This window comes from Salvelinus fontinalis, chromosome 29, assembly GCF_029448725.1.
Source record: "Salvelinus fontinalis isolate EN_2023a chromosome 29, ASM2944872v1, whole genome shotgun sequence".
Classification (NCBI taxonomy): Eukaryota; Metazoa; Chordata; class Actinopteri; order Salmoniformes; family Salmonidae; genus Salvelinus; species Salvelinus fontinalis.
In genome coordinates, this window is record NC_074693.1 from 43,763,563 (window position 1) to 43,789,275 (window position 25,713).

Sequence of the window (25,713 nt, forward strand, 5' to 3'; positions counted from 1 at the left end):
CATATCGCGTTGTAACCACTCTCATGCATTATTTAGCAGAGGAATTAATGTTGATGTTTCCTTGCCGACTTCCAACGGTTAAGAAGACATCCGATTCCCTGGCAGGGGAAGTGGAGGTGGTCATGTTAGTGTTTCCTGGTTCCATGGTTTTAGAGTAGTGGAGAGGGGGAGCTTATGTGAAGAAGGGTCATAGAGAAAGGGAGGGTGAGGGAGAGAGAGGGAATGAGTGTGACAGGGAGGGAGAGAGTGAGTGTTTGAGAAAAAGGTAGTGGGTAGAACTGGCACCGACCTGTGAAGAAATTGAATTGAAATAAATTGAAGTGAGAGAGAATTAAAGATATGCCTGTAGATGGAGATAGAGAGAGTGAGAGAACAAGAATGAGTGAAACCGAGAATTAGGTGGATAGAAACTGGCACAGACCTGTGTGCTACCATTGTATGCACATGGGGGTGTTTATCCAGCTCAAAAGGGAACACACACGGGTGCTCAGACTTGGGAGAGCATAGAGCAGTGGATTCAGTGCATGAACTCAAAATGAACGGCAGCCATTTCACTGGCTTGCCTCCTACTCCAGTTAACAATTGCTTTATTTTCTGAAGAGACAGGAAGCTAGTGAATTGCCTTGCTTTGTTCAGTCTTGATGACTAGGCCTTTCATCTTAGCAATTTGAAACAATCAAACAACTCCATTGGTCAATAGGGAAAACCACATCTGCATATTACCCAGCAGGCTTCGCGTTGCAGTCTGTCTTTGTTTGGTTTGAATTCGCCTACTCCTTGGTCATTGGCTTCTGCTGTAGAGGAAAATTTAGGACAGGTTTGGTGAAATATGTTGAAATTCAAGTCGAAGTGTGGCGTCCAGTGTTAGGCACTTCTTAGCCGTAACCCTAGCCTTTACCCCTCCCCCCAAACAAACAAACACACACACGCCGTATGCTAACCCTCTGTGATTTTTCCCTCCAATTTTCTCAAAACCCCTCTAGTGAGCCTCTCTAGCTACATGTGCACATTTTCTGAGTCTTCCATTTTAATGCTCCCTGCTCACTCCTCTTAGCCTTGCTCGGAAAAAGAGAATCTAATGAATGAAGGACTAACAGATGAGGAAAAATGAAACAATCACACTTTAACCCAAATTATTTATGAGGGATTTATGTTTTTTTCCACGGGAACATCAGTGAAGAGCACTTATGGTCAGTCCGGTCTGGTCCAGGCGACGTTGTTGCCGGTGATGTCTGGTGAGGACCTGCCTTTCAACAGGCCTACAAGCCCTCAGTCCAGCCTCTCTCAGCCTATTTCAGACAGTCTGAGCACTGATGGAGGGATTGTGGGTTCCTGGTGTAACTCAGGCAGTTGTTGTTGCCATCCTGTACCTGTCCCGCAAGTGTGATGTTCGGATGTACCGATCCTGTGCAGGTGTTGTTACACGTGGTCTGCCACTGCGAGGACGATCAGCTGTCCGTCCTGTCTCCATGTAGCGCTGTCTTAGGCTTCTCACAGTACGGACATTGCAATTTATTTCCCTGGCCACATCTGCAGTCCTAAGGCATGTTCACGCAGATGAGCAGGGACCCTGGGCATCTTTCTTTTGGTGTTTTTCAGAGTCAGTAGAAAGACCTCTTTAGTGTCCTAAGTTTACATAACTGTGACATTAATTGCCTACCGTCTGTAGACTGTTAGTGTTAACGACCGTTCCATAGGTGAATGTTCAATAATTGTTTATGGGTCATTGAGCAAGCATGAGAAACAGTGTTTCATCACTTTACAATGAAGATCTGTGAAGTTATTTGGATTTTTACGAATTATCTTTGAAAGACAGGGTCCTGAAAAAGGGACATTTATTTTTTTGCTGAGTTTACTTGCATTTCTCAGCTATTCCTTATTCTTCTGTAAAATGTTATCCTATGCTGGGACTTGTGTCCTCTATTAATTCAGAATTGTTTGGAATTTTCGGTGCGCCGCAAGATTTTATGGTACAGCCTCTCCAGCAAAGGATTACATGGGATGCCAGCTTCAAAAACGCCCGAATGAAGGCACCTTGAAGGCAGCATTTTACGGTTCCTTCGGGATTGGGACATGCCAATTGTGACGTCCTGCATCGAAATGCTGCCTGAAAAGGCCTTGGACTGCTGCTTTGGCAGTGTCAGACAGTAATGAACAATAATTAGTGAGTTCACTGCCTATTTGGTTAGCTGGCCGTAATTATTTCACAACCCTCTCCAAAACATGCATACTGACAGGTCCAACAGTCTAGCAAAGTCATTATTTGAGACAATTAGAAAAGATGCACATGAAGAATATTACAAGTGGAGAGAAAGGGATAGACAGAGAGGAATGGGGGAGACAAAGAAAGAGAGAAAAGGCTTTTTTGAGATGCAGCTCTTTTTCCATTAACACTCGCCTTAATTTGATCCGTTTCAGCGAGATGGATGCTAACTCCTGGAATGTATGTAAACAAATAAACGCTACTGGTCAACAGAACGACGGGGACTATTTACCGCTACCAGGCAGACAATAGATAAGGACAAAATATCTATTTGGATTTGCAATTGGATCCTTATTGTTATTTCACTCTCCTTCTCCAGACCTAGTTATAATATGGTCTTGCTACAGGCCAATTTCTCCCTCTGTTGAAAGAGAAGCAGGGAAAAGCACCGAACAAAATTGCTTGATTTTTCTCTAAGCTTAAATCCCAAACGGCACTTTATCCCCCATATAGTGGGCATATGGGCCCTGGACAAAATTAGTCCACTATGTAGGAAATAGGGTGCCATATGGCATGCAGGCAATGTCTGTCTTTAAAGGGTGTCTGTGGCAGTAAATCAGCATGAGGGTTCGTCAGTATTGAGGGGTTGTTCATAATTATTAAAGGAATTGACCAAAAGACCCTTACACATGCATGAACGTAACGACATAGCCAAATGGAATTGTCCTTTCATTACCATCTCAGCGTTCTAATTACACAGTTAAAGAGTACGTTGGGGCCGGGGCTATAAGCTCGACAGAATCGGCACAGCCACACTATACTTCTTCCGCGACCCCTCAGACAAACCCCTCAGACCCTTATTGCATCCTCCTACCTTTTTCAAGAGGATATTAGCTATTGCTGAATACCTATTTCCGATTGGATTGAAGGGCGTTCTAGAGCGTGCATTGTTTACTTATAACGCACCATGCATTTGCATGGTAGAATTCCATGGCAACGTTTCATTCTTACATGTTTCATGTTTGAGCTAAGTCGAATTTGTTTGACTCTATTTTCATAATAGCAAGCTAGGACTGATGGTTTGGTTACCTAGGCAACTACCTTCGCCGTCGAGTAAACTTGCTAGCTACTTCAGTGGATGTTGAATACAATTTCTCGCGGCAAATGTGTTACATTATAGTCATGGTATGAAAGGGATAATTAATTTTGTGGCTCTATGCGTTCTCTGGAAAATAACGCAACTCTGTGGAAGGTTAGTTCCACGCCGCCAGCATCAACAAATAACGATTGTCGCTAGCTAGCTGAAATCGCCGTCACGTATTCGCTGAAGCTCATCGACTTGAGGGACGGAGACACAAGTCAGACACTTGTGGTTCGTGTATTGTGACAGCCCTAAGAAAATAGGAAAAGGCAGAGAAGATACTTTGCTGAAATATGTCTGTGTCCCAAATAGCCCCCTATTCCCTACGTAATGCACTACTTTTGACCAAAGAGTCTCCATGGGCCCTGGTCAAAAGTAATATAACAACTATTTGGTGGATGCTTAAATGTGTCCTCTTTCGATGGAAATGTTTTTCTTGCATAACTCAGATGCCCTCAGGGAGTGCCGTTATCAATGGAGGCCCTGGAGCAATTAGGCTTAAGTGCCTTGCGTAACCCCAAGGGCACATCAACACATTTTGGTTACTGGCCCAATGCTCTAACCACTAGGCTATCTGCTGGCCAAATAGGGTGCCATTTGAGATGCATCCTATATATTTACAGAAGTAGGAGCAGATCAGGATAGCTAAGTTACAGCAGGAACATATACTAGATGTGAGAGCCACGGTGGTTCCGAGGGAGGTGAAAACGCGGTTTTGTTCAGACACATCCGTCTTAATTGAATGTGAGCGGGCACCGGTACGGGCGCCGGCCATGCAGTAGCCCTGTTTGGCAAAGGGAACTGTGTGAACAAAACAAACAGTCGTGTTCGCAAAACACCCCGCCATTTAGACATGTTTCTATAGGGAATGACTTAGATCTGCAGTTTGCCTCTCCTTCTGGTACTACAGCCCCAAAAAATCAAATAAAAACACACTGCAATTGCCCCAAAGGACACAAACACAGGCTCTGGATACAAAAGTGATTTTAGTGTGATGTTTTCTTGTGTTCGGGAAGCAAAACGCAAACAGGAAGAAATGGAGGGGGATAGTTGGAGTACAGTAAACTCCCCTCGTGTGGGTTCCCTAAGCTTTTTACAGTGCAAATGTTTACCATTCTCACAGGCGCCATGTAAAGGTGGTGTTTGCACAGTGGGACGTACCGTTACCTTTGACAAAGAGGAACACACACACACACAACCCCCCACCCCTCCTTAAAAGTCTCAGTGTGGGAATCCACTCCTATGAGACATGGAGTTCTCGCCGAGGCTCTGGGTTTCTCTCGCACAATACAAAGGCTTCCTTTGTTACAGGCTTCCGTTTTGCACTTTTTGATTATGTTACTGACTTGTTTGTCCATTTCCTGCGTTTCTATTTATCCTTCTCGATTTGATATGTGATACTTGATTATGGATTGTGTCTCTGGAATCCAGCAGTAGCTAAACTATAGTTTGACTTAGTGTCACTCAGGTAGACTCTGTTGATTATGGACAAAATACCTCTCCACTAAGACGAGACCAAACATTGTAAGAAGATACTGTTCTTCCGAAGAATAACTTGGTCTGAAATCTACTCTGCCAATGGATTACACTAGGGAAATATATAAAATATCTTAATCATATTACATTAAATATATAGGCCCCATATCGTCAACTATTAATGCTTTCCCTTATGCAGTGACTATGGATGATATCGCCCAGCTATAAACGGTTGAGGGAAGGGAGAGGAGCTGGAGAAAAATGTATAAAATTATCTCTATAGGCGTGACTGTGAACGTCAAGGGGATTTTGTTGAAAAAATATACAATGTGCTAGCTTTGGCTCTAGAGAACCATTACTGTCTCACGGGAGAAGTGGACAAACAGCCGCACAGGGCTCTGGTAACAAAAAGAAGTGGCCATTTTTTTTACCCCCACATCCTTTGATTATCGAAGCTCTTACTTAATTCCTTGCAGACATGGACGAGCCATGGGTTTTTTAAGGGCTTGAGATTCTCGGATTCTCTAGTTAAGTGCAAAAATGATCAATGCACGGAAACTCGACTTTTCCACGTCCTTTTTTGCCTTTTTGTGTATTTTTCTTGGTGGCCATTTTGAGGGTTTAGTTTACCAGAGGTCTTTGGTTCTTGGATTATGACTCTAGGGGGAAAAGTGTTGGTCAGAAAACCATTTTTTCCAGTCTTTAGCACCAGAGAGACTCAAGTCAGCTACATATTCAGTCGCAGGGCATTAGTCTCATTCCACACATATTCCATATCCTTCACCCCTGAGGGGGTTTTCCACTCATTAATCCCATCCATGCCCCATGGGTGTGTTCCCGAAGCAGAAGCCCAGGAATGAAGCTCTTCCATGGAGCACAGATCCACCAGAGTCCCACTGCTCTTAATTGATTTCACAAGGCTTCCCCCATCTTAACTTCACCGCTCTCCTAGTCTCGCCATCTCTCTCTCAACACACAAAACCCTCATCTGCCAAGTCAACTTCCTGCCAGTCAAGCACTCCCCTTCCCCTGTTGAATTAAAGAAACAGTAAAGCAGTGTTGCGTGTTTATGCCGCAAAACATGCCCTAAATTCAACACAGGGAACATTTTGAGTTTGCTGCTCCTCTGATCTACTAATGAAAATGCTGACAGGTGTCAGAATCAGGACAGCAACAGGAACAAGGTTTGTGCTGACAACCTGAGAGAGGGAGGAGTTGAGAGTCTAGTAAGCAGACTTGACTAGGGAAAATAAAAAGGGAAGAGAAGAAATCTCTGACAGGTAGGAGTATTTTTTTCTCTCCTCTTTCTCGTTCTCTCTCCCTCTCAGAAGGCAAAATAAACCCATGAATGTGTCAGAGGATCCGACGGCTGCTCAACCAAATATTAACATTTGATTGAATCAAACTCCCGAAAACTTGCAGTTGTTTATGCTCGTCCACAGTCCATGTCGTCTGTTATTATATTAACAGACATAGACATGAAGTGGGAGCGTCCATTTTGATTTTCATAGTCCTAACCTTTTTGAAAAACTGTAGACAAAATGGCTGACAACAAGCCAACTGAATTAATATAGAAACTAGAATTACATAAATGCGATAGGAAAGACAGTCAGAAAAACATTATTCTTTAAAAAATTGTTCAAGCTCTGTCAAGTTGGTTGTTGATCATTGCTAGACAGTCTTGCCATAGATTTTCAAGCCGATTTAAGTCAAAACTGTAACTAGGCCACTCAGGAACATTCAATATTGTCTTGGCAAGCAAGATTTGGCCTGGTGTTTAAGGTTATTGTCCTGCTGAAAGGTACATTTATCTCCCAGTGTCTGGTGGAAAGCAGACTGATCCAGGTTTTCCTCTAGGATATGGCCTGTGCTTAGCTCCATTACGTTTATTTTTTATCCTGAAAAACTCCAGTCCATAACAATTACAAACATATCCATAACCCGATGCAACCACCACTATGTTTGAAAATATGGAGAGTGGTACTCAGTAATGTCTTGTATTGGATTTGTACCAAACATAACACTGTATTCAGGACAAAAATGTTTATTCTTTGCCACATTTTTTGCAGGATGACTTTAGTGCCTCGTAAACAGGATACATGTTTTGGAATATTTTTATTCTGTACAGGTTTCCTTCTTTTCACTCTGTTAATTAGGTTAGTATTGTGGAGTAACTACAATGTTGTTGATCCATCCTCAGTTTTCTCCTATCACAGCCATTCAACTCTGTAACTGTTTTAAAGTCACCATTGGACGCCTGTATCACAGGAAGGATGCCTGTGTTTTTGTAGTGACTGGGCGTATTGACACCATCCAAAGTGTAATTAATAACTTCACCATGCTCAAGGGGATATTCCATTTTGGCTTTCTTTATTTTTACCCCTCCCTGGTCTTTTTGGTTGAATCTGTGTTTCAAACGCACTGCTCTACTGAGGGACCTTACATATAATTGTATGTGTGGGGTACAGAGATGAGTGGGTACTGAGATGAGGTACAGAGATGAGGTAGTCACTCAAAAATCATTTTAAAAACAATTATTGCACACAAAGTCAGTCCATGAAGCTTATCATGTGACTTGTTAAGCAATTTTTACTCCTGAATTTATTCAGTCTTGCCTTACAGGGGTTGAAAACTTATTGACTCAACATTTCGACTATTCATTTTAAATTAGTTTGTAAAATTCGCCAAAAAAACATATTCCACTTTGACATTATGGGGTATTGTGTGTAGGCCAGTGACACACATTCTCAATTTAAATCAATTTACAATTCAGGCTGTAACACAACAAAATGTGGAAAAAGTCAAGGGGTGTGAATACTTTCTGAAGTTACAGTAGCTGTTCTAAATTTGGTCTGAGGCAGGTGTTAGATTTCGAACATTTTCAAGTGCATTGTAAAAAAACAAGGGTTTTGGAAAACAGCTTGGACACTTACAGATGCTGCTACGAAGGTTCTAACGATTAACATTTTCAAGTGCATTGAGATGCTTTTGGGAATCCAGGCCCCGGTGCATTTGTGTTACTATCAGTATATGCCTCAAGCAGGCCCCTCAGTCAGTCAGTGTGCCATGTAGGTAATTGCAGATTCAGTTGGGAAGAATAACGGCTTCCACTCGGGCTTGAGGCCCTCTCCTCTCTTTCTATACCCGTGACATAGCCGCTCGCTCTGCACCACGCACACACACACGCACAAAATATTTCTCTCCGCCTCCCCTCCACTCCAAGACGTTGCGCTAACGTTGTATCAACGTCCCCTGAACCTTCGGCTTACATTACCCTAACGTTCCAGCCCTCCTCAATAAACCTAATGTGTTTAATCAGCTCATCTCCCCTGCACTTGTCATGGATAGGAGCATATTGAACGTGTGAGGGAGAAATGGTGGAGTCCTTCATTATTTCCTAGGGCTTCGCCAATGAGCCTGATGTATCTCCTCCACTGACAGCTCATTTTCCACACAATCCCTTGCATTCATTGGGAGCGGGGGAGAGAGAGGGAGAAAGAGAGGAAATACGGCTCTTGGATACCTCTTCCCATTGCTTATTCATGACCCCGCTGTAGCTACTAGGCATGCTAGGCTAGGTGTGTTAATAATCTCCTCAGAAACCAAGTAGAATCACAATTGTTTGTCGAACACACAGCTAGTAGCCAATGAAGGAGGGCACAGGGGGGGATCAGGGCAGTACTGAACAGAGGGGGAGAGGTTAAGAACAGGCCATGTGACGAGTTGATAGGGAGGGAAAAATAGAAAAGGAGAGGATGTGTGTGTGTGCGGGCAAGTTTGCATGTGTCTGTATCTGTGTGTTTGTGTCTGTGTGATAGATCAAGCGAATGAGTGTGTGTTCAAAGGTTAATGAGAGAGAGAGAGAGAGCGGGGTAGAGCGAGAGAGGAGATAACTATGCTTGGAGGAGAGAGAAAACAGACTGAAATGTGAGTAGCCCATCCCGGGCCTCGTGCTAGCTGTCTGCAGTCTACCGTTTGTGAAGGCTATTGTGGTTCGGAATGATTGTGTTTTTGGACTGTGGAAGCCTGTGACAGAACTGGGTACTCCCCTTTCCCCCTTACTCCTGTCCTAGTACCTCCAGAGTCCTCGCTTTGGCAAAGCCCCATTTACATTCCAACACAGTCTCCACCGGTAACAAGGCTCAAGGGGTATCGCTAGAGGTCTGCAGGCTAGATCTCTATAGCCTAATCAGACACTAAATAATGGCCAGGAAACCATAGACTGGAACCAGGGGCTGAGCCCAGTGGAGATGACCTGACCATCTCTGCTCTGTCTGGGGGTAAATTCCAGATCTAGGTCTCAACCCCTACTGGATGCTCTGTCCTGGATCACTAATCGAAACACATTGGAATTGGCATGATTATACACTGAATGTACAAAACACCTTCCTAATATTGCGATGTGCACCCCCCCCCCCCCCCCCCCCCCGCTTTTGTCCTCAGAACAGCCTCAATTCGTTGGGACATGGACTCTACAAGGTGGCAAAAGTGTTCCACAGGGGTGCTGGCCCATGTTGACTCCAATGATTCCCATAGTTGTGTCAAGTTGGCTGGATGTCCTTTGGGTGGTGGACCATTCTTGATACATGTGGGAAACTGTTGAAAAACTCAGCGGCATTGCAATTCTTGACACAAACCAGTGCTCCTGGCACCTACTACCACACCCCGTTCAAAGGCACTACCATACCCCTTGCACTGAAATATTTTGTCTTGCCTATTCACCCTCATAAAGGCACAATCCATGTCTCAATTGTCTCAAGGCTTAAAAATCCTTCTTTAACCTGTGTCCTCCCCTTCATCAACACTTTTGCAACCTTTGCAAATTTGATGGTGGTGGGGTCTACAAAAGAACTGATCCTATCATGAGGGGCCACAGTGTGTCATGGGTCTGCGTACCCACATCCATACCCCCCCCCCACCCCACACCTTGCGGGCAAAACATTTTAGCGGCTTCACTCGTGACAGCGAAGATTCCTTTTGGGGTTTTAATCTTCATTTCCTGCAATTCTACACATATTTTTCATAGGGTGGAGGCAATTGTTTGCAGTTTTTTTTATATGATAGCTGATCATCAATTGCCCCCACCCCGATCGATAATTCGATCATGCTTACTAGAAGTTTCTATAGCTGTCCGCTAGACTAATTTACCAATATCATTTTTTTGCAGACATGGGCTAATTAAGTGATTGCAAAACAAAATGTATAAATTGCACCTAATGTATTCTAACTCTCAACAGTAAATTGAGACCCCGACTGAGTTCCCCCCAGATTGAAATTGGCCTACAAAAAGGGGGTGACCTGTTGGTCATCCTTGATCTACTGTCACGATAGTGTGGTGGATTGATGGACCAAAACGCAGCATTTGGAAAGTAAGCCATCTTCTTTTATTTTAAAAGATGACGAAAAATAAACACGAAACACTTAATACAAACTAACAAAACAACAAACGATCGTGAAGCTAATAAACGTCGTGCACGTACAACAGGCTACAAACGTTCTGACATAGACAATTACTCACAACCAATGAGAGCCTATGGCTACCCTAAATAAGGCTCCCAATCAGAGACAACCGAAATCAGCTGTCTCTAATTGGGAACTCATTCAGGTAACCATAGACTCTCCTAGATAACTAAACATACATAGACAACGCTAGACATCTGAACTCAACACAAACCCATATACTACACCCCATAACCCCTTTACCATAGAAACACCCAAAACCAACAAAACATAAACATTCCCCATGTCACACCCTGACCTAACTAAAATAATAAAGAAAACAAAGAATACTAAGGCCAGGGCGTGACATAACCCCCCCCTTAAGGTGCGAACTCCGGGCGCACCATTACACAGTCTAGGGGAGGGTCTGGGTGGGCTTCCATCCACGGTGGCGGCTCCGGCTCTGGTTGTGGTCCCCACGTCACCACAGTCCCTAACCACCTCCTAGGCTTCCTCCAAATGACCCCCCTCCACATTAACCCCATTGCATTAAGGGGCAGTTCCGGACTAAGGGGCAGCTCCGGACTAAGGGCCAGTACCAGGGTAAGGGGCAGTACCAGGGTCAGGGGCAGTACCAGGGTCAGGGGCAGTACCAGGGTAAGGGGCAGCACCAGGGTAAGGGGCAGCACCAGGGTAAGGGGCAGCACCAGGGTAAGGGGCAGCTCCGGACTGAGGAATGGCAGCTCCGGACTGAGGAATGGCAGCTCCGGACTGAGGAATGGCAGCTCCGGACTGAGGGACTGCAGCTCCGGACTGAGGGACGGCCCATGGCTGGCTGACAGATCTGGCTGCTCATGGCTGGCTGACGGATCTGGCTGCTCATGGCTGGCTGACGGATCTGGCTGCTCATGGCTGGCTGACGGATCTGGCTGCTCATGGCTGGCTGACGGATCTGGCTGCTCATGGCTAGCTGACGGATCTGGCTGCTCATGGCTAGCTGACGGATCTGGCTGCTCATGGCTAGCTGACGGATCTGGCTGCTCATGGCTAGCTGACGGATCTGGCTGCTCATGGCTAGCTGACGGATCTGGCTGCTCATGGCTAGCTGACGGATCTGGCTGCTCATGGCTAGCTGACGGATCTGGCTGCTCATGGCTAGCTGACGGATCTGGCTGCTCATGGCTAGCTGACGGATCTGGCTGCTCATGGCTAGCTGACAGATCTGGCTGCTCATGGCTAGCTGACGGATCTGGCTGCTCATGGCTGGCTGACGGATCTGGCTGCTCATGGCTGGCTGACGGATCTGGCTGCTCATGGCTGGCTGACGGATCTGGCTGCTCATGGCTGGCTGACGGATCTGGCTGCTCCTGTCTGGTTGGCGGCTCTGGCAGATCCTGTCTGGTTGGCGGCTCTGGCAGATCCTGTCTGGTTGGCGGCTCTGGCAGATCCTGTCTGTTTGGCGGCTCTGGCAGATCCTGTCTGGCTGGCGGCTCTAGCGGCTCCTGTCTGGCTGGCGGCTCTAGCGGCTCCTGTCTGGCGGACGGCTCAGTGGGCTCATGGCAGACGGGCGGCTTTGCAGGCTCATGGCAGACGGGCGGCTTTGCAGGCTCATTGCAGACGGATGGCTCAGATGGCGCTGGGGAGACGGATGGCTCAGATGGCGCTGGGGAGACGGTTGGCTCAGATGGCGCTTGGCAGACGGGCAGTTCAGTCATCGCTGTGCAGACGGCAGACTCCTGCCGGCTGAGGCGCACTGTAGGCCTGGTGCGTGGTGCCGGGACTGGTAGCACCGGGCTGGTGACACGCATCTCAGGGCTAGTGCGGGGAGCAGCAACAGGACGCACAGGACTCTGGGGACACACAGGAGGCTTGGTGCGTGGTTTAGACACTGGTGGTAAAGGGCTGGAGACACGCACCATATAGCTAGTGCGTGGAGGAGGCACTGGTGGTACTGGGTTGGGGCGGGGAGGTGGCGCCGGAAATACCGGACCGTGCAGGCGTACTGGCTCCCTTGAACGCCGAGCCTGCCCAACCTTACCTGGTTGTATGCTCCCCGTCGCCTGACCAGTGCGGGGAGGTGGAATAACCCGCACCGGCCTATGTAGGCGAACCGGGGACACCATGCGTAAGGCTGGTGCCATGTACGCCGGCCCGAGGAGACGCACTGGTGACCAGATGCGTTGGGCCGGCTTCATGACATACGGCTCAACGCTCAGTCTAGCCCGGCCGATACGTGGAGCTGAAATGTACCGAACCGGGCTATGCACGCGTACAGGAGACACCGTACGCTCTACTGCGTAACACGGTGTCTGCCCGTACTCTCGCTCTCCACGGTAAGTACAGGGAGTAGGCGCAGGTTTCCTACCTGACTTCGCCACACTCCCTTTAAGGCTCCCCCAAGAAATTTTTGGGTTGTACTCACGGGTTTCCAGCCTTGTCTCCGTGCTGCCTCCTCATATCGCCTCCTCTCGGCTTTAGCTGCCTCCAGCTCTTCACGAGGAAGGCGATATTCTCCCGGTTGAGCCCACGGCCCCTTACCATCCAGTATCTCCTCCCATGTCCATGAATCTTGTGTAGGTAGGTCCTGTTGCCGCTTTCCATGCCGCTTGGTCCTATAATGGTGAGTAATTCTGTCACGATCGTGTGGTGGATTGATGGACCAAAACGCAGCATTTGGAAAGTAAGCCATCTTCTTTTATTTTAAAAGATGACGAAAAATAAACACGAAACACTTAATACAAACTAACAAAACAACAAACGATCGTGAAGCTAATAAACGTCGTGCACGTACAACAGGCTACAAACGTTCTGACATAGACAATTACTCACAACCAATGAGAGCCTATGGCTACCCTAAATAAGGCTCCCAATCAGAGACAACCGAAATCAGCTGTCTCTAATTGGGAACTCATTCAGGTAACCATAGACTCTCCTAGATAACTAAACATACATAGACAACGCTAGACATCTGAACTCAACACAAACCCATATACTACACCCCATAACCCCTTTACCATAGAAACACCCAAAACCAACAAAACATAAACATTCCCCATGTCACACCCTGACCTAACTAAAATAATAAAGAAAACAAAGAATACTAAGGCCAGGGCGTGACATCTACACTGATTGTGGATTTAACAAGTGACATCAATAAGGGATCATATCTTTCACCGAGATTCACCTGGTCAGTCTATGTCCTGTCCTTAATGTTTTGTACACTCAGTGTATATTGGCTTGATTGAAATACCATATATTCCTAATCTTAGAATGACTGTCTGAGAGAATTTCATTTTTTTATTGATGATGATGATTTGGAACTATACTACTGGGACCTGTGTGTGTGGCAATAACCGAGCAGACAGGACAAATATCTCTGGGAGAGGCTGTCTGTGTGGCAATAACCGAGCAGACAGGACAAATATCTCTGGCAGAGGCTGTGTGTGTGGCAATAACCGAGCGGACAGGACAAATATCTCTGGCAGAGGCTGTCTGTGTGGCAATAACCGAGCGGACAGGACAAACATCTCTGGCAGAGGCTGTCTGTGTGGCAATAACCGAGCAGACAGGACAAATATCTCTGGGAGAGGCTGTGTGTGTGTATGTATGTGCTTGTGAATCCACGTGTCTGTGTGCTTGCGTGTGCGTGCGTGGCTGCCAAAGCAAAGCTGGGCCTCGTATTACAGGGATCCCTGGGTATCAGACACGAGCCTGTATGCGCTCGGTCTAGACCGGGCCAAGCCTGGCAGCTAGCCTGCAATGAGCCAGCTCTAATCAACTCTATTTGCTACACTGCAGACTCCCATGTAGGAATTCTTTACAGTACTACAGTCATAACGTCTCAATAGGGTATAAAGGCAGCCATGCCATGTAGTATGAACAGCCATGCAGTCGCAGCACTGATTTAATATGCTACAGTAACGCTCCTGGTTGGATGGATTGGACCAAGGTACAGCGTGGAAGGCGTGTTTCATGTTTATTAATGTGAACCAGCAACAAAACAATAAAGAGTAACAAAACGAACGCGCAGCTTTGTAGTGCAAAAAGGCTACAATACAAAAGCAAGATCCCACACACAACAGGTGGGGAAAAAAAAGGCTGCCTAAATATGATCCCCCAATCAGAGACAACGATAGACAGCTGCCTCTGATTGGGAACCATACCAGGCCAACATAGAAATACAAAAACTAGAGTACCCACCCTAGTCACACCCTGACCTAACCAACATAGAGAATAAAAAGGATCTCTAAGGTCAGGGCGTGACAGCTACTCTCTCACACAGACATGCATGCACACATGCACACGCTCATATGCACACGCTTATGTGTGCATACAGGCAAGCCCATAATATGCTTACGCACGCATACATGCACACACACACGCAATGAATGGGGTTCGATTTTCTGGGCATTCCAGTCCTTGGCAATAGGCGTTTGTTTTATTTCCTGCCTACACCCAAAGGGAAAGATTAAGCATATACTGTGGACTCTGTTTAAGGGAGAGAAAATGAGCTGTCTACTGACAAGTACATTGTAGCCCTGCAGAGTTCTGTCCAGAATACAAAGAGACATTTATCACTGCAGCAGGGGAGGAGAAGAGAAAAGAGGGAGAGTGAGCGAGGGAGAGGCACATCTCTCCACTGCTGCAATGTGTGCATCTCTGCTTTTAACTGGGTCTCACACTTCCTGACAGATAGGAGAAAGCTTTTCTCCTCCTCTAACTGTGTGAGATACCCCTCGCTCTCACCTTCTCTTGTGCTTCCCGTGTGTATCAAGAATGGTCCACCACCCAAAGGACATCTAGCCAACTTGACACAACTGTGGGAAGCATTGGCGTCAAAATCGACCAGCATCCCTGTGGAATGCTTTCGACACCTTGTAGAGTCCATGCCGCGACAAATTGAGGCTTTTCTGTGCCTCTAAATATTAGGAAGGTGGTCTTATTGTTTTGTACACTTAGTGTATTTAAAATATATGGAATTTGTGGTAGAAGCCACTTCCTTCTCCTTCTACAGTAATTAAGGTGGTGACAAACGTTTACTACCCTGGGCAGCTGGCATTTCCTTTATCTCCCACTCTGCTTCATGTATATTCAGCAGCAAATTATTTATTCTTTAAACATTCAATCATTCGAGAATGCAGACCCCATTTTTCAATGAAGGAACACTAGCACACCAGCCCAGCCAACCCACCTATAAAACATGCATAATAGCAGACGGTGTTTTCGCGAAACAAACCTCTTTTCTCTCTCTTATCCTCATTGATTAGTGTCTGAAGTCCACTTGGTTGTCCCCAATGATGACCTCGGCCGGATAAGCTCACAGCATTTAAATTGAATTCACCCAGTTTAAACAGGATGAAAAAATGTAGGTAGAAGGAGTAGGGAGGGACTTTCCCTTGGTACAGAATGACCGCAGCTATAGCAAGCCTGTTGGCCAGGTGGGTCCAGATTATTAGCTATTGATGAAAGATTAAAGGGACAGACAGAGGGAGGGGATCAGAAAATGGCCTGTGGACACCTGTAACCCCCCTCACCTCCCCAACCTTGCCAGAAGGCCTCTGGCCGCTACTGATAAACCAGTGGCCTGCTGAAACTGACGACTCCCCCTCCACCACACACACACAGCCCAGACCATCATTTGCACATGCCTCCTTCTCTCCAACCAAGATCCCTTTGTCCACTCTGAATGCACGCAACCTCCATTCCTCCACGAGAAAACTAACTAAAATCCCAAGAATATTCAAGGTATGCCAATCAAATAGGCTATCCCTTGGAAAGGAAGAAATTCCATTTAATCAGTTAATTCTCCTTGGTGAGCCAATTATGATTTTTCAGCCCTTACTCCTCTTCCACCCTTCCACCCCTTTAAAAAAGGAGGATAAAAAGTAATGGGAGAGGTTGGCTGTTAAGTTTAATGGCAGACAGGAATCCCACAAAATTGCTTTTTTTTATGATGCGCCGTCCTGTTCTCATGCATTCCCCATTAAATCTCTGAGCCAGACTGCACATAGACAGCAGAGAGACTGATCGTCATACCCCAGACAATGAACACACAAGAGCCACCATATATAGGGGACTTAAGCCCCTTATTAATATGGCCTGGAGAAGACTGACACACATGACCATAATGGGAATCTTGTGTTTCCTTGGTTGCGTCCCAAATGGCACCCTATTGCCTATATAGTGCACTACTTTTGACCAATGCCCATAGGCTTCTTGTCAAAAGTAGAACACTATGTAGAGGATATGGTGATATTTGGGACGGACACCTTCTCCCAGTTCGGCTCTCATTAGCATCACAAAGAGATCTTAAACAACTTAATAAGTCTCAGATGACACTGATATCATTCAGCACTCACAGTAGACGTCTAATGTAATATCCCACCACACAAGATTATGAGTTTATGACACGGGTTTCCTTGAGGATATGTATGGGCCTATCCTACCCCCACCCCCATGCTACAAACCTTGTTATGTGTGTGTGGCCCCATCCCTAAATGGGGCATTCTAACTTGCATAGGGGTTGGCAGCGTGCCAAGCTAAGTGCTTGCTTCTTTGTCACATATAGGCCATTTAATCATAATGAGTATGTTTACATGCACACTACTTCAATATTAAACTGATTATGGCAGTAGGAGGAGTATGGCACTAGTCATGTAAATAACTTACTCTGCTTAGCTTAATCGGAGTAAAGTCATAATCAAAGTAAGAATACGCCGATTAAAACACCCGGATTTCTGAGCAATCTTTCAAATTATTAGGACACGTAAACACCTTAATCACCGTTCCAGCTGTGTATTTCATCTGCACATGTGCCAGCACCAGCCGAAGGAGCTTCCCTCTTTTGCGTGAGTGAAGTGAGTTCGGAAAACTGAAAGTAGTCATCTTAGAAATAGTTTCACATAAACTTTATAGGTCCGAACCCAGAATCAAACTAGTCTTCCCAAAAATAACATTGTCGCTGTGGTAGAAAGTTTATTTTGATTGGCAATTTATCAAAGTCCCATCAAGTTGCCTGATTTTAGATGTGCCCATGTAAACGGGATTATTAGGGAAATCTTCTTGCAAAGCATGTAAACCAAACTAGTTTATTTATCTGAGTATTCATAATAATCGTATTATTGTGTGCATGTAACCGTACCCAATGTACGAACCATAAAGCATCCAGTAAGAAGCCCCCACCCCTCCTCCCTCCCTACCACCTGCCATAGTCGAGAAAATACATAACTATTGGTTCCCTCTTCCTTTCTTACTTCACCTGTGTTCTTTTCTTCCCCCAATTTGTCTGTCTGCGGTGGGTGATACCAGCCCACCGCAGTTCTCCGGGATTGCTGTACTGCTGACAATCCCCTCCGCCGTAGAGGCAATGGCTAGAGAAACAGAGTGGTGTGGAGATGGGCTCGGACTCGGTGCTATTAAGTGCCATCACAGCCAGGGCCCTCTCAGCTGTGAATAATGGAGACCCTCAGAGAAACAGCAGGCCTCCAGACACCAAACGAAAAATGCCTTTTTGTGACTGGAGAAAATCACAACAAGCCCCTGTGCAACATTAGCCTCTATGCGTCACCTGCACTTTATTTTGGCTAGGGGTTGCTCCAGTAAGCCAGAGCTGTGACAGTTAGGGTGACCTGCGCCAGGCCTCTTATCAAGCCTTTCTACCGGACCGCTAGGCTCTCCCCAGGGGGGCCCACCTCCTGCTTCACTGTGTTTCTACATGCACAACCGAACCAACCTCGCCCACATTGTTCTACTTCCATAGATTGTTCAAGTGAGCATGAAAAAAAGGGGGTTGTGGAAAGAAATGGAGGGAAGAGAAGGACAATGTGAGAAATAGTAACAGGAAGAAAGGGGGAAGGGTGAGAAAGAGAGTGAGATACAGGGAAGAAAGAGGGAACAGAGAGAGAGAGAGAGAGAGAGAGAATGCTCTGGCGTCTTTCTGCTGAGAGATAAAACGGAATATAAAACACATAGTCCCAGCAGACACAGAGTGAACATGACTGAATGAGAAGGCACATTACATTAATTATGTAAGGGGCCTCTGTTCAAGCAGTGCCGAGTCTCACTGGGAAGAGACAGAGATGGGAGAGTACCAAATCGCACCCTATTCCCTATTTAGTGCACTACGTTTGACCGTGGCTCATAGACAGAGCCATAGAGCTCTGGTCAAAAGTAGTACACTATATAGGGAATGCCATGGAGTCTAGCGATGTTAGTATATTCAATGTCTCGGCATGCTGGGCCCAGCTGTTTAGAGGAAGACACATTGATTTGTTGAACTCGGGCTGCCGGATGTCCAGGTGGGTTCGTGGTCAGATGGGAACTGAGCTATTGTGTTGGGTTTCCTGAGTGAATAAAACACCACACTTGCAAATCAAAATACAAAATGTAAGGGGAATTGGTTTATGGTAGCACTGGGGTGAGAGTGGGGTGGCTTTTTTTAAAGAAACCTTTTGGAGTGTTGCTCTTTCTTGAACATGGGATTTCATTTTAAAGTTATCGTCATACATGGCAGAGCATCCAGCGCATCTTCTACCCACTCTACTCTTCGAATATTCTCAGACTCAAACTCTGGTTCTACAAATTCCACAAATAGACTCATTTGAGAACTGTCCCATAAGGGACTCCTTAGCTAAGACTGCTTCCCTGGAGATGGGTAGAAAGCCTCAGCGATGATTATATCCTGCTTACCTCGTCGAAGGGATTTGCGTCTTCCTGCCTCTGCCTACTCCCCCCTCTCCATCCCTCAACCCCAAAAGCCCAGCTCGTCCCTGTTCCCCCATCACAGATGTAATTTACTGTCTGCGTTTGTCCCTCCTCGATCCCTTTCTCAGACTCAAGGGTTTTTGCCAAAGCAAATTAGCTCGCTAGCTCGGTCAAGCTTAAACACAGCAGAAATGCAGCATTTGTTACAATGTATTTAAAGATGTCATTCCTTCCTCTGCCCATGCCATTACAGAGAGAGGAAATGAGAGAGCCAATGGCAGGTCAGGGATTGGGACTGTGGAGAAAATGGGGATTGAGTGTTCTGGGGGTGCGTGCCACTGTTGTTGTGGCCCTGCAATGAGCCAGGTTCATTTTAGGGTCTGCCAATAGGAGGACACGTTAGTGGGTGAGCAGCACCCCTAGAATGGTATCCTGTGTCACTCTTCATCTAATTAACCGGTCGCCTAGGATGCAGTACAGACTGCGTTGAGGATTTCCCAGGATAGATCCTACTCTTGTTGATATGTTGGCCTGAGCTGGCAGAGTGTGTGTGTGTGTGTCAGGCTGTCGTCAAATTAGAGCCTCGGGCGTGAGCCGACCCCTCCCACCCTAGGAATTATTACGCTGTGATCCAAGCCGCCTACATCCTACATCCCACTAGCTCACACAAGATCAGTCATGATCACTTTGAAACCTGCCCCTCTGAGCATTCCCTATCTCCCTACGCCATGTTCCCAGTAAAGGCTGAGCCCCTGGAGCCAGCGATGGCATTTTTAGAACCTTTAACCAGGCTTCTGTGACCTCTAGTTGCCATTGATGGTTATATCTCCTAAATAGAGCCACTGTTTGATAGGGTGAGGAAAGGTGCCTCCCAGGAAAATAGAATTAGTCGCCTGCCAGGGCACTTGGAAAAAACTTCCCGCCAGCCCACTTGGGCATATTTCATAATGACAACCAGCTCACGTTCGTTACCACTATATAAAGCAGTCCATTGGCTCGCCACTTCTGCCTTTGTCATCGCTGCCTACTGCAGTGTTTTGGTCAAAGTGATTTATGAAAACAGCATAGCAAAAAAAAAACGATTCTCTTCTCCCCGTTGCAGTTACACAGCTGTTAAACATATGCTGTTTGTACCAATTTAGAAGCCATCGCATTGTTTGTCAGCACCAGTTTGAAGATTCATTCTTTAAAAAAAGAGGAACCTGCGATGGAATGCACACGCGCCAGGAGTTGATGGGGCAGCAAAACAGAGAGCGAGGGGGAGAATGGAGGGAGGAGGAGAAGGGGTGGTTGGAGAAGGGAGGAAAAACGTTCTCTGGAATTTGGCATGATTTAAAGTTTAGCTTTAAAGTAATTAATGACAGTGGTACTTGTAAAATAAACAGGCGGTGAGGGTAGTGGTTGGTGGTGTTGACCAGAGATATAAGAAAGCCTGTCAGTTTACGTTAGCCGCCAACGAATCACACAGCCAGGGCCTTCACGGAAGAGACTGGCCTGTCAGACACACACCCAGCCGCTCGATGGACTAGATAGCAAATCACTTCCCTGATAAATTTACTGGTACTAATGCTCCGAAATGGAGGCAGCTTAGGGCCCCCCGCTCTCTCAGTTCCCCATCCGTATGACAGTCTTAACACGGCTTCCCAGCGACTCTAATTTCCTCCATAATTAATAATCTGACTGACGGTAAAGAGGATGAGAGGAAGAGAGGAGAAGGAAGTCTGGAGGGGTCGGATAACGACACCAAAAAAAGAGAGAGATTTTTGGGAAGAAGGGTAGATTTAATAAAAGTGATGCGCTTTATGTAAGACGAGAGAAGACAAGAGACAAGTTGAGAGGAAGGAAGAGGGAGGGAGAAGCGTGGATGGGGAGGAGGGATAGACTCGCGGTTGGGAGGAGGAAGGCGGTTGAGTGAACCAGATGCTGTTGGGAGTAGGAGGCAGTGGATGGAAAGGCCTCGGCTGCTGTGGCGGTGCTGGGAGAATGATGGGCTTGCACGGCACGGTAAGGATGCCCCTCCAATGTTTGTAAAAACAAGACCATCACACTCCATCTTGCACTCCCGCAGGAACCAGGGCTCATGGCTGATTAATGGCACCGGCCGACTGAATTGGCTGGCTGGGATGACAGCAGCGCTTGGACTCTCCCTGGTGGGTTGTAGTGGAAGGAGGCTGCCTCACTGGCAGGGCTGGCCCCGCTCAAGCCCAGTAATAGTGGATGGCAAATAGCGTTAGAGCTAGCTAAAGCATGACCAGACTGTAAAGCCCCTGACCCACTATGCCTGGGTAAGCCATGACCAAGTTAATCAGGATTGTGTTCATTGGGGCACAGGGTTTAAACATTTTGCAAATGGAAAATGTGCATACATCATTGTTTCAGTCCCTTTTCTTTTATTTGGTGCCTAATATACACAACCCAGGTTTTCAGCAGAGTCCAGGGTTGCCTGAGAATTCAACTTAGCTCTAGCACCAAGCAACCACACAGACACTAAATTCCTAGTTCCCCATTTCTGAAATGTCTCTCTCAGATTTTTCTGCTGAGGGAGCTTCTGCATCAGCAGTTGAGCATTGAGAGACTGTGGGACAAATTAGATGTAATCTTGGTAATTTAGTCTCTGGCTGGTAGAATGGAAAACGAATATGGAGAGCAATTACAAAACAGCAATTCCACTGTCACAGATAGGGACTGGCACCTCAAGTGCAGCAACGTGTGGGCTTTGTTGTGGTGCATGAGGAGTGATGTCACTCGGAAAGGCGGCCTGCCACCAGCCTTGTCCGTAGCCTTTTCCTGCAGTCAATGACCATAAGCACCCTCTTTGGCCTCATGGGTGGAATGGTATTCATATTTTTTCACAATTTCCTCATTAATATGTCTATGTCTTTGTCTATGTGTCTTTGAAATATAACAAAACCTTTTGACATAGACAATCTTCTGTGATGTATATAGTGTAATATTGGGATATAAACTCAAAATGGAATACATTTCAACTCTATATCTGACATGGTACAGGTGACTTATTTTTTATGCCCATAACCATGTGTGTGAAGTGTATACTTTGTTTCAAAGTAGATTTGTTTAAGACTACAAAGAATCACTCTGTGTTACCTTGATTTAGCCCACTGCAGTAAAAGATTAAAGGGGTTAAAGGATAAAGGGGTCAGTGGCTGGATAAATGCTCAGATTTCAGTACCAGTCATCTACAGGCAGCACCACTCTTGCAGCGAAGTGAAAGAGACAAAACAAAATATCAGCCATAGCGGTTTGGTCTTTCGTTCTCCCAGAGCCAATCACTTTTTTCTTCTCACACAAACAAGCTGTAAATTCATTGTTTCAGCCATTGGACACAGAGACCAATATCGAAGATGACTGGGGGGGGGGGGGGGGGGGGGGTGAAACAACAAACAGTGTGACAGTAGAAAAGTAAAGTTTTTGAGGGCGAAATAAATGAAAAGTTGAACATCTCTCCAAATCATGTTTGCCAGTGTAGCGTCTGATGAATGATCTCAACATGGTATCGTCTGACAGTGTTCTTCATTTTGGGGCAGCACAGTGTTACGGTATTATTGGGCTATCATAATCATTATCAATAGCACTAATCACTGCTAAATAAAGTGGAATAAAATGGTACATGGTCCTAACCATAGGGTATATGACTATATACAATTATCTTTAAGAATATATCCTCATCCACCTTTTTCTAATACTACTTTTTAAAGACTCTTACTGCTCTAAATCATTTTTAGGGCTCATAGTTCAGAGAACCCAAACTGACTGAATGATGTCATACAGAGAATCTCACAGCCCCATGGCTGCAATGAAGCCCCCCAATAGAAACCGAGTGTGAGTACCCTCCAGAATTTGGGCCTGCATCGAGTCACCCCTGGCTTTCTAGTCAAAGCCGCCTCATTCGTTAAGACATTACTCTACAGTCTTCCCCCTCATTTTATAGGATTACCTGGAGGTTCTCTTGTTGTACTTTTTAGAGGGAAAACAGTGTTTGTTTTCCAAGTGAAAGCATATTACCCTGCCAAACAAGACAACAGATTGCTGGCGCAAGCTCTGAGTTTTGGGGGTAGAGTCTTTTCTACATATGAGCAAAATACTCCCCTTTTGTGCTCACTGTTAGGCAATTTCGTCCTCAGCCGTTTGCTAATTTAGCCGACTCTCTCACTTTTGCGACATTAGCCACAAACAAATAGCACCTCCGGGTGCGCAACTATGGTGGATCGTTAAAGGTCTGCTAGCAACGGTACACTGAGGGATGGCTGTGCCAGGCTCAAAGAGCTACCCGCTGACCTCCTATCTGCCGTGACCTAAGGCTGTGACACATTCCCGTGAATGAGGAAGGGGGCAGAAAGTGACGTGGCTGAATAAGCCGAGCTCCAAGTGAATGAATACAGCAGAGAAAGCAGGAACGAGGGGGAACAGGTGGGCTCTTCTTCATGCTGATGTAAACCAATGTTATTCTATGTAAAACACAGGCGATATCTACCGGGAGATTTTGGCTTTTGCATTTGAAGTGCCAATATTTATTATTCGCCTACACTATGTGTTACGTTTATAAGGGCATACATATTTAAAGTGCTCCCCAAAGCCTTTGGCATTCTGTTGACGCCCCAATGCGGAATAAAAGGCACAACATTTCGGAATTGTCAGCAGTGCTGAGGGACTTGAATCGTTGTGATTTTTTTTCTCCCCCTTCTCTCCATTTAACTCGATTTCTATTTCAAATCTGGAATGATTGAAAACACATGCGAGCTTCCGACTCCCGATGGAGCGCCCTCAGTAATTAATAGGTATTAAATCCTAGATAGGAAATGATATAGAACGAACGGCTCTGTCTGTACTTTAAGTTTTTTTCATGGAACTGATTGGCAAGCTTATTTTCCTAATGACTTTCAATAGGCATTCACAGCAGGAGGGTGCCTCCTTCTTGCTCTTCCTCTCAGCTTGTGGCGTTTCAGATCCCGGCTATAAAGAGCATTTAATTGCTTCATTTGTGAGCATTAGATTTAGCTCCCCCCCCCCCACAAGATTCGGCTTTGTCAGGGGTCGACCGAAGACCCGTCGTTCTTCTTAATTTTTCTTTCTTTTCAATGTTGTTTTGTCGTCTTCGGGGGGACCTTTGAGAATGACATCTGCTTGTGTTGTGAACCTCTAAGCGGAGTCAGGATGTGAACGTTTCGTTAATAGCGCTCCGGCTTTCAGAACGATGTCATTTGCAACAGAACCGCTCTCTCTCTCCAGAGGTCCCCTAAAGGAAGTGGGTGAGAAAGGGTATATTCACTGCATGTTGCATGGATGGCTCAGTATAAAGCATAGGCTTTAAATATGTCATCTTTGTGTCCTGAGATCTTTCAGTTAAATCTAGCTACCCTGGAAAAGGAGGAAGATCCTCATAGGAGAGCAGAAGTTCTGAAGAGGAGAATGGGATTGTACAATATGCCAGGTGCTCTATAGCCAGTCTCTGCCACAGAGAGCAGTATGGATAATGGTAAAGCTCAACCACTCGTTTCCATGGTGATAACATTGACTTTAGGTGATGAAAAGCCCCTTTCAAGATGTAGTCTTGTGTGTGTTCACAGGCCCTGGTAATTACATACTAAATTTGAGCCACCAGAGTCGATCCAGAGCTTTATTTTCTATTCCATTTTAATTTCGCCATGTTCCCCTGTGCACATCAGAGTGTGTGGGCGGGAGTGTGTATGGACAAGCGTGTGAAGAGAGGGAAGGAGGGAGGGTGTGTGTCTGTGTGTGGTGTCTGTGTGCATATTGCAGACACAGGCAATATGCGTCAGGGTACACAACCCCCCCCCCCCCCCCCCCCCCCCCCCCACACACACACACACACACACACACACACACACATACACTGCAAAGCTCAAGGTAATCCTTCAGCACAGCCCTTCCATGAAACATTCATGATGGAATTGACGTCGGTCACCCATGGTCATGGCTGCCCGCTTGGCCTCTTGAGCTCCACTGTCCCTGGCCTTGAGCAAACCCACGTAATCCTATACTGAGATCAGCCATAGCATGGTTTAAATGGCCCACGAACCCAGCCAGCCAGTTAGCAAGTCAGCCAGCCATTCAGTCATCTTTCAATCTCATAGGATCACAGTTTAAGAGGGAGACAGTTCCGGCAGCCTTGACCCTGGAACGCGATCTTTAAATATCGATCTGATTGCCCAAAGCAGGGGTGTTCCTCAGAGTGCAGAAAAGAGGGGAAGAAAACAGTAATTAGTGATTTTAAATAGGTGATCTGTCAAGCTGCGAGTACCAGATGTAAATGTGTGGCGCGCGGCAATTCCTACCCACAATCCCTTCTTGTCACCTTGGGCCTCTCGTGTGGGAGGAGGGCCCCTTGCCCTTAGGAGGCGAGGACCAAATCGGGAGGCTTAGAAATGTGGTCACTGAACATCTGCGTGTTAGTTTCTTTTACAAGGCTGAGAGGCCAACAGAGAGAACTCGGAGGCACAGCAGTGGCATTGTGAATGGTTAAGATGAATGACTGTGTATATTTGAGCTTTAGCATGGTAGCTCTACTGTAGATGTTATTCAATCTTTTTTCACGAGTGCGATTGTAGTGAGATGCCACTTATCCACAAACATCCTTTTCAATCTCATAACAGAACTTGCTCTTCACATGTCAGTATAAAGCCATCCTTTGCCTGCTTTGTGATGGGTGTGTGATTTGGTGAGAGGCTCACACTCTTTGATGGGATTCGTAAACACGGCATCTTACATGTGC

At 46.1% G+C, this 25,713-nt stretch overlaps 1 protein-coding gene across 6 annotated transcripts in view; it reads left to right on the forward strand.

The window, feature by feature from the left end:
• Nucleotides 1-25,713, forward strand: part of LOC129828027 (protocadherin-19-like) — a 76,090-nt gene that overhangs the window by 46,812 nt on the left and 3,565 nt on the right. The gene's annotated exons all lie outside the window — the stretch shown is intronic.